The sequence below is a fragment of the Perca fluviatilis genome, chromosome 2 (assembly GCF_010015445.1).
Source record: "Perca fluviatilis chromosome 2, GENO_Pfluv_1.0, whole genome shotgun sequence".
Lineage (NCBI taxonomy): Eukaryota > Metazoa > Chordata > Actinopteri > Perciformes > Percidae > Perca > Perca fluviatilis.
The window spans coordinates 7,235,204-7,249,097 of record NC_053113.1 but is presented as its reverse complement, the minus strand read 5'-3'; the positions used below and the strand labels follow the sequence as shown (position 1 = coordinate 7,249,097).

The following is a 13,894-nucleotide window of genomic DNA, read 5'->3' as shown; positions in this document are numbered from 1 at the left end:
ATAACTGTGTGTCTGAACTGCAACAAAATGAATGTTTAAAAAGTGTTGATGGTGTAAAGCGAGCTTGTCCATTGGACAGATTATGTTATTTTCAAACTGCAAAACCTCCAGATATTTTGCATGACTTGTTTGAGGGGATAGTCCGAGAGGAGCTAGCTCTTTGTATAAATGATTTCATTTCATGTAAGTTTTTCATGCTGGAAGAATTGAATAATGCAATTCGGACATTTCCTTACAGATTTGTTGATAAACTTAACAAACCCCATAAAATAACCAACAGTTCGCTTGTCAGAGGGACCATTGGTGGCAACGGCCATGAGAATTGGACTCTGCTTCGGTTGCTACCACTCATAATCGGCCATTTAGTCCCTGAACATAACAAAGCTTGGGGCATTCTCCTGGAATTGAAAGACATTGTTGAGATCTTGTGTAGCCCCAAATTTACAGAACAATCATTGTGCTACTTGGAGTCCAAAATATCAGCCCATAGGAGCTTACTCCTGGAGGTTTTTCCTGACTACAGGTTGAAACCGAAACACCATTTCATCGAGCATTATGCACACCTTATCAGGTGCTTTGGCCCTTTAGTTGATTTTGGCGGCAATCCGGTTTTGAAGCTAAACATAGTTACTGTCAAGAATAATCTGCTCACACTATCCACACACCATCAGCTTCTTCTTGCCTACCATCTTAGAATGCCAAGTGTTTTCAAACCTGACTTGGAGGTGGTGAATCTCACACATATTTCACCAGAACTTTTGGAGTTTTCTGTGAAGACCGCCATTCAACAGAAATACAACAGAGTGAAGTCTGTTGGTCTTACCTCAAGTGTGATTTTACATGGTACTAAATATTCTGAGGGATGGTTGTATCTTTTGGACATACATGTGGACTTCCTGACTTTGCTAAAATAGTCAAAATACTGGTTGTGTCACAGAAGGTGTCATTCATTGTCGAATGTTTCACAGCCTGGTATATTGACCACCTCAGATGCTATGAACTGTGCAGGAATGAGACCTTGAACATCTCCATTGTAGACCCTCAGGATCTGAATGACTACACTCCACTGTCATTATACACCATCCAAGGACAACATTACGTTTCTGCAAAAGCTTTTTTACTTAAGTAAGGTAAGTATTACTTTCTTAAGTCTCCTTTATTGATAACTATTAGAGCTGTGATCCTGTCAGGATTCACACAAGATGTGTTGTCTGTCTACCAATGTTATTGTTTATTCTTGGTTCTTATTCTGGCTGTTACACTGATAAACTTTAACAATTTGCTCTTGGGAGATTAGTGCCGATATCAGTCATAGTTTTGCCTGTTGATGCATATTGAACATGCTTAGTTTTATATTGAAACCTGTTTGTTTTGTCTCTCTGTGTCATGACTCTAGGAACTATGCTCTTTCGTGTAATCCTTGCACCAGATGACATTAGAAGACTTCAAATTGAAAGTGTTCCGGAAACACTTGATGCATTCATCAACATACTGAGGAGAGAACTAAGTTTGGATGCAATGCTGATTGTGCAGTTTGAAGACCCAAATTTCGGAAATGAGTTGTGCAATTTGACCAGCATGTCCGACCTGCCAGAGGAGAGAGCTACTTTGAGGATTTTCCAGAAGCATGTCCCAGAGCCCTCAAATGAACAAGAACCCTCGAATGATGACCAGATCTCTGATTCCACACTGGACACACTGGACACTGCTAGCTTGCCATCAACCTCATCTGGAGAATCAACTCCCAGACGTAGTGGATGTTTGCCAGATCCCTTTGTCATCCCAAAGTTTCCCACTGACATAGAGTTGAAACTCAAGCGTGGCAATGATGCATATTTCAAAGATGGCTCTCTCTTAGAAGTGCCTAGATCTATGTCTAGTGACATTCTTGATAGCTTGGCAGAGGCAATATTTGCCATAAAGACCCACCCAACCCACGGAGAGTGTGCCATTGTTGCAAAAGCATTGGTGGACAAATTTCCATGCTTGAAAGAGGCTGGCTCAACATGTGGGTGGTATGCTTGGAGATACAGCATATACTTTAAAATGGGGAATTTCAGACAGCAATTGCGCATTGCTGGGTCTGTGGAGCTCTCTGTGCATAAAAGGGGGAGGTCAGCATCAGCGGATACCAGAAGACCAAAGAAGGCTATGAGGTCAGAGGTGAATTTTCTGCCTGAACCCCCTCAATAGAAGCCTTGAAATGCTTGAACAAGACAGATGCAATTTAGAGAGTGAAATGATGAAAAGAAATGTTGACTGGAAGAAAGTTGATGCCCTTATGGACAGCACCTTTTCTTTGAGGAGAAAGGAGATCGTCGGGGAGGAGCCATTGGTCAAGGATCTCAAAGCCAGGTGGTCAGCTTTGTTCACACAGCGACAGGTTAGTGTCATTTTTACTTGATGTATTATTAAAGTGACTTGTATTACATTCTTCATTTGATTAGATTCTATTTTTATATTAATATTTTGTCTCCATGTTTGACCTTGGTTTTTATGCAGATTGAAGCAGAATTCAGGAGGATTGTCTCCATGAATCTGAAGCAGCCATTTTTTGACCGCCTAGATGAGTTCGTCCCCAGATTCCTGCTTCTGTACAGACAGAGACTGGAGAAAGTGAAGGAACTTCAGCCTTTTGTTGAGTCTCTAGATGATGATGTAAGTAATAGTTTCCTTGCTGAAGGCCTGTTGACTGTCCTTTTTAGGCCAAGGTCAAGTCATATTTGATAACACCTTTTGAGCATCTGTTTCAGATTAGTAAGTGCAGGTTAGAGCCCTGCAAGCCCGTCGGGGCCCGACGGGGCCCTACAGGCTAAGCCCATTCGGGCTGGGCTCGGGCCGTTTTTTGTTTTTTTACAGATCGGGCTCGGGTCGGACTCGGGCTTATTTTAGCTTCTCTCCTCATTGTGCCCATCTTAAGGCCATTTTACAGTTGTTGCGGAGGCTCCAGCGAGGCTCTCGCCGTAGCCTATGTAAGTGGCCTGATGTTTTATTCATGACGCTGGTGTGCGTCGAGCGCGCGCATGTGTGTGTGTGTGTGGGGAGTGTGTGGTAGAGGGAGAAGTGAGAGAGTGCCGGCGATCGGAGCGAGTAGCGACTCTAGAGTCATAGTGAGAGAAACAAAGTGTCTCCCCTGTGTTTTATGACCACGGTGGGGAATCTGTAGCAGGAAAAGTTAACCCTCTCCTTGATTTCATGTTGTTTATGGAGAAGGTGTGACTTGTGTGTGTTTGCGTGTGTAGCAGAGACAGCGTGCATCAGAGAGTGCGCGTCAGAGAGAGAGAGCGCGCGCGTCAGAGAGCTTAAAGTGATTGATGTTGGTCTAGGGTCGTGCCGGGTTCGGGCTGAAAAAATTGCAGGCGTTGTCGGGCTGGGGTCGGGTAGGGCTGGAGTTTTTGGCCCGTGCAGGGCTGTAGTGCAGGTGCCTCTCAGAATGAATGGAGAATATGCCCATTAAACTACAATACACATAGGAAGGTCATAGCCAGACAAAGTATATCACTGAAAAGATTGGTATGTGTATCTCCCTAACAACATTATAACATAAACAGGACATGATGACATTGTTGGAGTAAGAAATAATCATGAAGTCTGACTTTGTACTTCAAATGTTGCCTTCATCAAAATAGCCACTTTTTGCAACAGTTACAGCCTTAGCACAATAGAGGCAGCTTGAGGGTCTTGGGGACCATCAGATTACCCAGAAAAAGTGACAGCTAGAATGCTTAAGGTATTCTAGGCTGTGATTGCTGCAAAAAGTGCCAATTTTGACTAATCTCATGTATGTTTTTGTTGAAAACAGAAAAAGTGAAGGGTGATCCCAAATTTTTTATAGATAGTGTAGATGTTGTGTACATTTTTTTATGTATTTATGCAGCACTGATGTCCTTTCGGGTCTGTATCCCTCTTCTGTTTTCCAGAACTCAAATCAACAGAAGAGAGCAGTTGTTCTCCTCGGCCTGGCCCATTTCCTGAAAGAGGATCCCTCCCAATTCTTCAAGATTTGTAAGGTATGTGAGGAATCAATGCCACTTTGGAATCCATATCACTTGCTAATCTTGACCTTTTGATCCAAAAAAAATCGTCATCAGTCCTGTAGTTATAGGATATCTAGAAAATATGTCAATGTAATGTATTTTAATTTCTTCCGTTTACATAGGTTTACATTAGGGGTCGGGGGCGGTTCACACAAACCCACGGTTCGGTTCATATCACGGTTTTAGGGCGCGGGTTTGCGTTCCAGTTCTGTACGGTTCTTGTTATTTTTCTTTTAATCTTTAACACTCCAGAAATATACTTCAGCATACGATATATAGCTTAATTATCCACAATGTAGGATACAGTATAAAATAATTATATAGTTATATCATGTAGCCTAATCATGCACAAACTGAATTTGACTTGACTTTAAGCACATTATTAAGACCATTTCTGAGGAAACACTGCATGAAAAGTGGGATTTCCGTCCCCGTAAATGCCTGTAAACGCCCGGAAATCCCCCTAATTTTCGGCAGTTATTGACAATTTACAGGCTGTGAACGTCACGTTCGTCTGTGCCACATATTGTCGGAAACGAACCATGACGTATGTGGAGGCGCCCCCCCCGCGGGAGGGTGCTAATGGATCTAATTAGAATATGAATAGGCGCCTGGCCAGAGAACGTATGGCCTGGCTGGAATTTCCTCACTCACTATTGGATGAAACCACTACTTTTAAACAAGAAAAATCTCTCGTGATTGGTTCACAGGTCTGTCACGGGTTAGGCTATTGGTCAACCTGGGCCATCATTATTATATTAATAAAATGTTATATATATATATTTATTTATGCATTATATATATATTTATTTATGTATATATATTTATTTCATATATGCTATGTTATATATTCATGTCATGATTATCATAGTTAAAATGATTTGTCAGGAACGTGCTGTTTATTCAAAGATATAGCTTTATTGACACAAAACACAGACAGAAAACTGCGTACAAAGCATCGGAGACACACAGCACACACAACAAATATCCCTCGCTCACGAGAAGCCGCACCGTCCACACCTAACCCGCGGCTGCCTCGGAGCTGTTGGTAACCGGCAGCATTCTGTCTATTTAGCAGACGTCTGTGGTGCGTTGTCCTGGATGTCTATGTGGCGCACTTCCAAATGCCCACCTCACCCGCAGCCAGCACACAGTCTCGCTTCCAGCAGCTGTAAACTCAATCAATCAATAAAGACAGTCAGTACTGCGCAATGCACTGCGTATGGACACAACACATCTATGAATGCACCTGAAAAATATTCACATTGACCAAACGGATCTAATCTTACCCTCTTTTCTTCTCGACCGACTCCGAGCTGAACTCTTCACAGCTTCTGCCCGCGATGCCACATCTGGTTGTTTCTAGCTGAAGCTCCTGCGTGCTGTCTCGTAATATGTCTTACAGGCAGCTGGAAAACAATTAAATGAGAGTGGTATGAATAAAAAACATAAGTCACAGTAAAATTAAACAAGGAAAGATGAAAAAGTAAAAATTACTTAGACACAATGGCGTCATAGACAGCTCCGAGCAAATATAGGTCACAGACTCGTTATGAGGCGAGGTTAGTCTGTAAAAAAAAAAAAACTATGGTTAAGATCGGTATCTATTAACGTATCTATGTCCTTATACAGAAGAATTAATGAAATTCATTCAATGAAAGCATATTCTTTAAATCTTACCCTTGCTCCGGTTCGTAGCGCCTGCTACAGTTTATCTCAGAGTTGTGAAGACGGCGACTGATTTCTGAAAATTACGAGATAAAAAATAAATATACTTTTATAAAACAACATCACCAGCTTAGCTATGTAATGAATGGTGCTGAAAGCAGCCACAGCTCTGTGCTGCTCGCGTTTAAACTTGGTGGGGTTTAAAACATTACTGCCAAGTCTAAGTAGCCTGTTTAACAACCCAAGACATTGTACGATCAAGAGTTAATAAACAGTACAGACTAGCTCGCCGTTTCATTAATAATTATATACTTACGTTGTCTTCTTCTTTTCTGTGAGCGCATCTTTGGAGAGTGTACAGATAACTCTTTTACCAGTTGGCCTGAAATATTCCCATATTTCGGAAGTTTTTGCTCTAACTCTCAGACTCATCTCCCATGTCCCGCCGATTTTTTCAAATGGAAGCAGTGAGGGCGGGGCAGAGTGATAGAGAGAGACCGTGGAGCAGATTAACCAGCAGGGCGCGAACAGCGCACACACTGGTGTGGAGGTGAATTACAGTGAGTTATAATGGATTACTGGGAAATGTTAATAAAAGCACAATTGAAGTCAGGCCATTTCAGCAGAGCCAACCGCTTCATATGCCATGGACATGTGAATATGGTGCTGCATTTGCCAGTATTTTAAGAAGAGAAATGGTTGGGACCTTGTCATGCAATGACAAACCTGATATGCTTTATGTGAAGCACAGTGTTTTGGTGTCAGCAGAAAGACTTCTCTTAGAAAACTGTACAGTGGAGCCTCTGTCTCCATTCCACCAGACAATGTTGGATGAGCAAGACCAAAGACTGTAGTCATGTCACTATGCTCAGTGGTTGAGCTAGCACATTTTACCTTTGTGGCAAAGCCTGATTAAAACAAATTGTTGAAATAAATTATTTTGTGTATCTTTTTTACATAACATTAGTCATTGCTAATGACATACAAAGTAATTAATCTAGCATACTTCCATTAAATAAATCAATTCAAGCTAAAATTGAAGAGTCTACAATTAGGCTATACTGAGTCTGATCTATTTTAAGAGATTTTCTTAAAATTAAGTTAATACCTTTTAGAAAAATGTCACCTGGGGTAAAACTCCCCCTGCTACCCTGATTTGCATTTGTATAGCTCACAGCATTTTTATTTACATGTGAAAGCCTCCCCTAGAATTAGAGGGAGGGGGGGTCATGGGGGGACAACTGCCAAGCAAGGCCCACGTCAATTTCCGACAATTTTCGGCAGTTTTCGGTGTTGCCTGTAAATTGCCGTGTACAGCCGTAAACCTGAAGTTCCATGACAATCTACAGTGCCGCATACTGACGAAAATCCCACTTTTCATGCAGTGAAAGCTAGCTGAGATTGATACAGCAAGAGGGAAGACATTGTCTTGATTTCAACAAGCTTTTCATTTATTTGGCAAAAAAAGGAGAATGTGTATTGCCATCTACAGGAACTTATGTCCCTTTTTTTTCACAAGAAGATTGAAATATTACAGAATATCAATTGAAATAACTTGCATTTATCAAACTGCCAACTTCAGTGTAGCTCTTACAAAAATGTATCCTTTAAAAGAAAAAGAGAGGAACTCTTAAAGCTCCATCTTTTGAATAAGTCAGAATACGTTAAACATAAAAACAGTTTATATTGTTAGTTAATTTCCTATCCTGGGCTGGGACATACATATGATTTGTTACATATTACATTTGATAAAGTACTTATTGGACTTATCACTGCACTTACAATAATGAGCGTAGCTGTCAGGCCCTCCTGTATATGTCTCTTCTCCATTTTTTCCTGCATCCACCGTGTGTGTGTGTGTGTGTGTGTGTGTGTGTGTGTGTGTGTGCGCGCGTCAGTCGCGGGGAGAACTGAGCAGAGGCCCGTTCCAGAAAGCAGGTTTAGTGAAAACTCTGAGTTGGTTAACCCTGAGATGAGGGAAACTCTGAGTTTTCCGTTCCAGAAAGAGAGGTAACTTAACCTCAGAGTCAGTTACTATGGTAACTGAGCCTGTGAACCTAACCTGGTCGGGAGCAGGTTTTCTTCAAGAAACCTCGAGTTTCTCTCAGTCTCCTCCTCTCAGAGGGAGGAGACTGAGAGAAACAGGGAAAAAAAACTTGAGTTTCTCTCATTCTCCTCCCTCTGAGAGGAATTCATTTCCTCATTCATTCATTCAGTCTGTATCAGGTGCATTTTAATGCAGTTTGTTATCTGCATGAATAAAAAGACGTAGCCTATTGGTTTATGTTAGGCAGACTATAAAACGTGTCATGTCCTTTTGTTGACGATCCCGTTGATGAAAAAGCTGTATTAATTCACAGAGAGTTTACGTGGATATTGAGTCCCGACTATAGATGTATTTTCATTTCCACATAACCGATTTGAGAGGTATTTTTTTTAATCACAGTCCATTAGATATGTAGATACCTTATCTGTCCTCATATCACTAACATCAGCCATCGTGGACAGGCTTTAACCAAGCAGATTCTTTGTGTCCATTACGGTTTTTGCAAACGGCAGTTTTCTTTATAACAGTAGCGGATCATACTGTAGCCTAATGGTAAAGCCACTGTAGAGCCGTCAGAAAAGTGTGACTCGCTCTGAAACGTTTTTTAAACGTCTATGTAGTGTTCCCTGGACACAAACCAGTGAGAGCCATAAAAAAGAAATTAATGATTATACATTAGCTATAGTTCTGTTAATGATCATGGTGCTGCAGCCTCAGAGTGGGATTAGTATAGTTTACTGTTTCGCCCACAGGATTGCACCTGAATTAAATTATAATACAATTCCAGTTTTCACCAGTAATATTATAAGTTTACTGTGATTAAATATGAAATTAATACACTGTTAATGCGTACGCATTGACTCAAGCAGCATTGACACACAAATTCTCTTTTGCAGCATCAGCCCATTGACATAGCCGCTGTCTTGCTTTTTTAACGAAATGCATGTTCAAACTCGCTGTTTGTGCGCATGAGTATTTCCGCCGACCCCTTTGTTTGTGGTTGTTACCATGGTGAATCGTAGAATCATGGCTTCATTCATACTGCCTTTTGTGCACGCGCGTAACCCTGAGTGAACCTACTCCGAGTTGATTGAACCAACTCATATCAGCTGTTCTGGAACCGAAAACTCTGAGTTTCCCATCTCAGGGTAAATCAACTCAGACATCAGGGTTAGACTCAGAGTTTGTTAAACCTTCTACCTGGAATGGACCCCTGCCCCGCCTGACTAAAATGCAGCCGCTTCAGCGAGTGAAAAAACATTACAGCGTACATTGATGTTAAAATTTTTACAGGTTGGCATGACGGCCTGAAATGTTTTGCACGGTCTTTCGCTGTACGTTTTGTTGTTAACTTGTTCACACCTCTTCTTTCGCGCGAAAGGGAAACACACTGAGGTCACATACGGGGCACCTGACGGGCACGAGGCCACATTGCACATGTGTCGAACCGTGCGGCACATGCGCGTTCAGAACCGAGACAAGCGGACCAAACGGTTCGGATGTTTTTTCATGAACCGTACCACCCCTAGTTTACATTAGTTTGCATCAGACATTTTCATACCCAAGTTTTCTATGCATCTTGAATAAGCATGTGTTGAGGAATTAATGCTGATTTGCAATCTATTCTCATTACTTTGTTGTGTCATTAGCCAAACGAAGAGAGTGAGGCAGTGAAAGGAATGAACGTCGGAATCTTGGTGGTTACAGAGGAGGATCCTCAACGCCCTGTCCCCAAGGAGATGATTGATATTGCACTGATTCTGGAGAAGCATATCGTTCTTCGGGACCTGAAGGATGTGCCCAACGCATTCGCCATGCTGATGGGTCTGCTCTACGTCTTCAACATCCATTACCCAAAAGGGCTCAAGTACATGTTCGAGGTAATACAAAAGGTGATAATGAACATTGGTGAAGACCTTTGCTCTTCAAGAGATAATGGACTCCGGAACAAGCTCATGTCCAAGAGCCTGTGAAACTAAAAATTGCAGTGATTATCCTGTTGCTTTGTCAAGCATTGCATGTTCTGGAAAGCACACAGTTATGTATATGTGCGGCTGATGGATAGATGGACTAGACAGTCCTAATAGCTGTTTTTTATATTACTCAAAAGTGCCACCTGTTATCTTGGCTACGTAGTCGTCATGGAGTTACTGTTCCTTGTTTTTAAGTGTGTCTTTTAAGAACTTGTAAGGTCAGTTGTTCATGGGATGAAAAGGAGAAAACTATTGCCATTTGATTTTTGTTTTACTACCTCGAATAATCTTGTTAAATTATGATGTTGCTTTGTCAAGCATTGCATGTTCTGGAAAGCACACGGTTATGTACATGTGCGGCTGATGGATAGATGGACTAGGTAGTCCAGATAGTTTTCCCTAGCTCTCAAAGGCGAAAGCGGTTTTATTTGCTATATACTTTGGAGTTGCACACCTACTCCAGTCTTTCAAGTTTGCTAAACCTTTTATCAACACATGCACTTGGACCATTCAGGTCAGTTAGAGGGATGAAAAGGAGATGAATATTGCCTCTTGTTTGTTTTCACACACCCATATAAAACTATCCTGTTCATTTTTCAAGCATGACATGTTCTGGATAGCACTATGTTCTGCATATAGCCTATGTGCTGTTGATGCTGAGATTGACTAGACAGTCCTAATAGCTGTTTTTTATATTACTCAAAAGTGCCACCCGTTATCTTGGCTACATAGTCGTCATGGAGTTACTGTTCCTTGTTTTTAAGTGTGTCTTTTAAGAACTTCTACCCTAAGTGATAGTAAGGTCAGTTGTTCGCGGAATGGAAAGGAGAAAACTATTGCCATTTGATTTTTGTTTTACTACCTCAAATAGCCTTGTTAAATTATCATGTTGCTTTGTCAAGCATTGCATGTTCTGGTAAGCACACTGTTATGCAAATATTAGCTGTTGATGCTGAGGTGGACTATAAGTCCTGGGAGTTGTTTTGCTCTGTCTCTCAAAATATGCTGTTTTTATTGCCTCTAGTCGACATATGTGACTGTATATCTTCTCTTATTTTGCCACCACCTTGCACACTCAGGCTATCTCACGCACACTGACTCACTCTCTCTCTCTCTTTCTCTCTCTCTCTCTCTCTCACACACACACACACACACATACACTCCCCTCTTTCTCTCACTCACTCTCACACAGACATACACCATTCTCTCACTCACTCTCATATACACACACACACACACACACACACACACACACACACACACACACACACACACACACACACACAGCCGCTATAACAGTAAGGCTTATGATTTGTAATGGCAGAAAAAAACCTTGTGTGAAATGCAGATGGATATTTAACAGAGTGGATAAGGAAAGAAATGTTGATGCTGTGTCTTACCAATGTTTTGTATTGTATGAAACACTTGAATGTGTGAAATAAATGTTTTTGTTAATCTTGGCTCACACTCTTGTCTTGTGTAAACTTAAAAAAATAAGTTGGTAGAACTTAGATTTCCAAGGCAACCGAGTCAACTTACTTGATATGTTAATACAACAAACATAATGAAGTCAACACAAATACAAAGCTAAGTCAAGACCTAAGAAGTCTACAAAGATTGACGTACTGTATATATTGTGGTTTCAACAACAGAACAAGCTACTAAACACACATCTACCACAGACACAAAATGTAATATGTCTCCAAAAACAAAAGTTAATGAAATAAGGTCAGACAATCCAGTTTTTGTTGGCTCTTCTGGTTAACAATTGCACACACTAATACCACTGTGAGAAACACCTTTGACAATATTAATTCCCATCCCTCTGTAATTAAGTCATACACCTTCTGGTTTGTTTGGAGACCACAGAGTTCATGGATGCATGACTTGGACACAACATATCAGTTGTTGTTGAGGAATAATAAGTCATTTTAAATAGTCTCTCTAAATAGATTTTAGGAAAACAGAAAAGTGCACAGACATTAACTGCAACAACCCCTCATTGATTTAATTGTTTTTTGTTTTCAGAAATTCTTGCTTCATGCCAGCGAAAAGTCAAATCCAACTCACAAAAGAAGTTCTAGTGTGTGTTTGAGGGGATTGCTAAAGCTGGAAACAAAACCCTTCTGAATAATATGTTCACAGAGATCTACATCTCAGATGGAGGGACTGAAGAGGTCAATGATGAACATGAGGTCAGACAGATTGAAACAGCATCCAGGAAACCAGACAGACCAGAAACAACAATGATATGTGAAGACATATTTAAAACCCCACCTGGAAGCGATGAACCAATCAGAACAGTGATGACAAAGGGAGTGGCTGGCATCGGGAAAACAATCTTAACACAGAAGTTCACTCTGGACTGGGCTGAAGACAAAGCCAACCAGGACATCCAGTTCACATTTACATTCACCTTCAGAGAGCTGAATGTGGTGAAAGAGAAAAAGTACAGCTTGGTGGAACTTGTTCATTTGTTCTTTAGTGAAACCAAAGAAGCAGGAATCTGCAGGTTTGAAGAGTTCCAAGTTGTGTTCATCTTTGACGGTCTGGATGAGTGTCAACTTCCTCTGGACTTCCTCAACACTGAGATCCTGACTGATGTTACAGAGTCCACCTCAGTGAATGTGCTTCTGACAAACCTCATCAGGGGGAATCTGCTTCCCTCTGCTCGCATCTGGATAACCACACAACATGCAGCAGCCAATAAGATCCCTCCTGAGTGTGTTGACATGGTGACAGAGGTCAGAGGGTTCACTGACCCACAGAAGGAGGCGTACTTCAGGAAGAGATTCACCGATGAGGATAAAGCCAGCAGAATCATCTCCCACGTCAAGACATCACGAAGTCTCCACATTATGTGCCACATCCCAGTCTTCTGCTGGATCACTGCTACAGTTCTGGAGGACATGTTGAAGACCAGAGATGGAGGAGAGCTGCCCAAAACCCTGACTGAGATATACATCCACTTCCTGGTGGTTCAGTCCAAAGTGAAGAATGTCAAGTATGATGGAGGAGCAGAGAAGGATCCACACTGGAGTCCAGACACCAGGAAGATGATTGATTCTCTGGGAAAACTGGCTTTTGAGCAGCTGCAAAAAGGCAACCTGATCTTCTATGAATCAGACCTGACAGAGTGTGGCATCGAAGATCTTTAAAGAGGAGAGAGGACTGTACCAGGTCAGTGTGTTCTGCTTCGTCCATCTGAGTGTTCAGGAGTTTCTGGCTGCTCTTCATGTCCATCTGACATTCACCAACTCTGGAGTCAACCTGCTATTGAAGAAACGGAAAACAACCCGGTTTTCTAAACCTGTGCTGATAAACATATCAGCACAGTTCTACCAGATTGCTGTGGACAAGGCCTTACTGAGTCCAAATGGACACCTGGACTTGTTCCTCCGCTTCCTCCTGGGTCTTTCTCTGGAGACCAATCAGACTCTCCTACGAGGTCTGTTGAAACAGACAGGAAGTTTGTCAGAGACAAACAAGAAAACAGTCAAGTACATCAAGAAGAAACTGGATGAGGATCTATGTACAGAGAGAAGCATCAATCTGTTTCACTGTCTGAATGAACTGAATGATCGTTCTCTAGTGGACGTGATCCAACTGTGGTACCTGAGATCAGGAAGTCTTTACAAAGATAAACTGTCTCCAGCTCAGTGGTCAGCTCTGGTCTTCATCTTACTGTCATCAGAAGAAGATCTGGACGTGTTTGACCTTAAGAAATACGATGCTTCAGAGGAGGCTCTTCTGAGGCTACTGCCAGTGGTCAAAGCCTCCAACAAAGCTCTGTACGTGCACAAAGAACTACTCAGATTAAATATAGTTTTTCTTCTTCCTAACAATGTTTTCTTGTTATTGTTTTCTTATGTGTTGCTGATTCCTCTTCAGGTTAAGTGGCTGTAAACTCTCAAAGAGAAGCTGTGAAGCTCTGTCCTCAGTTCTGTGCTCCCAGTCTCCTAGTCTGAGAGAGCTGGACCTGAGTCACAACGACCTGCAGGATTCAGGAGCGGAGCTGGTGTCTGCTGGACTGAAGAGTCCAGACTGCAGACTCGAAACTCTCAGGTTGGTGTTCAGCTGTATGAAAAATTATGGCTCTCAGCTCTTAATTTCTTAATCTGTTAATTATTGGATGGACTTGTTATTTCAGACTGAGTGGCTGTAATCTG

At 41.7% G+C, this 13,894-nt stretch overlaps 1 pseudogene; it reads left to right on the top strand.

Moving 5' to 3' along the window:
- The first annotated feature begins 2,268 nt into the window (after positions 1–2,268).
- On the top strand, positions 2,269–13,631 carry LOC120545580 (annotated as a pseudogene).
- Positions 13,632–13,894: the final 263 nt, after the last annotated feature.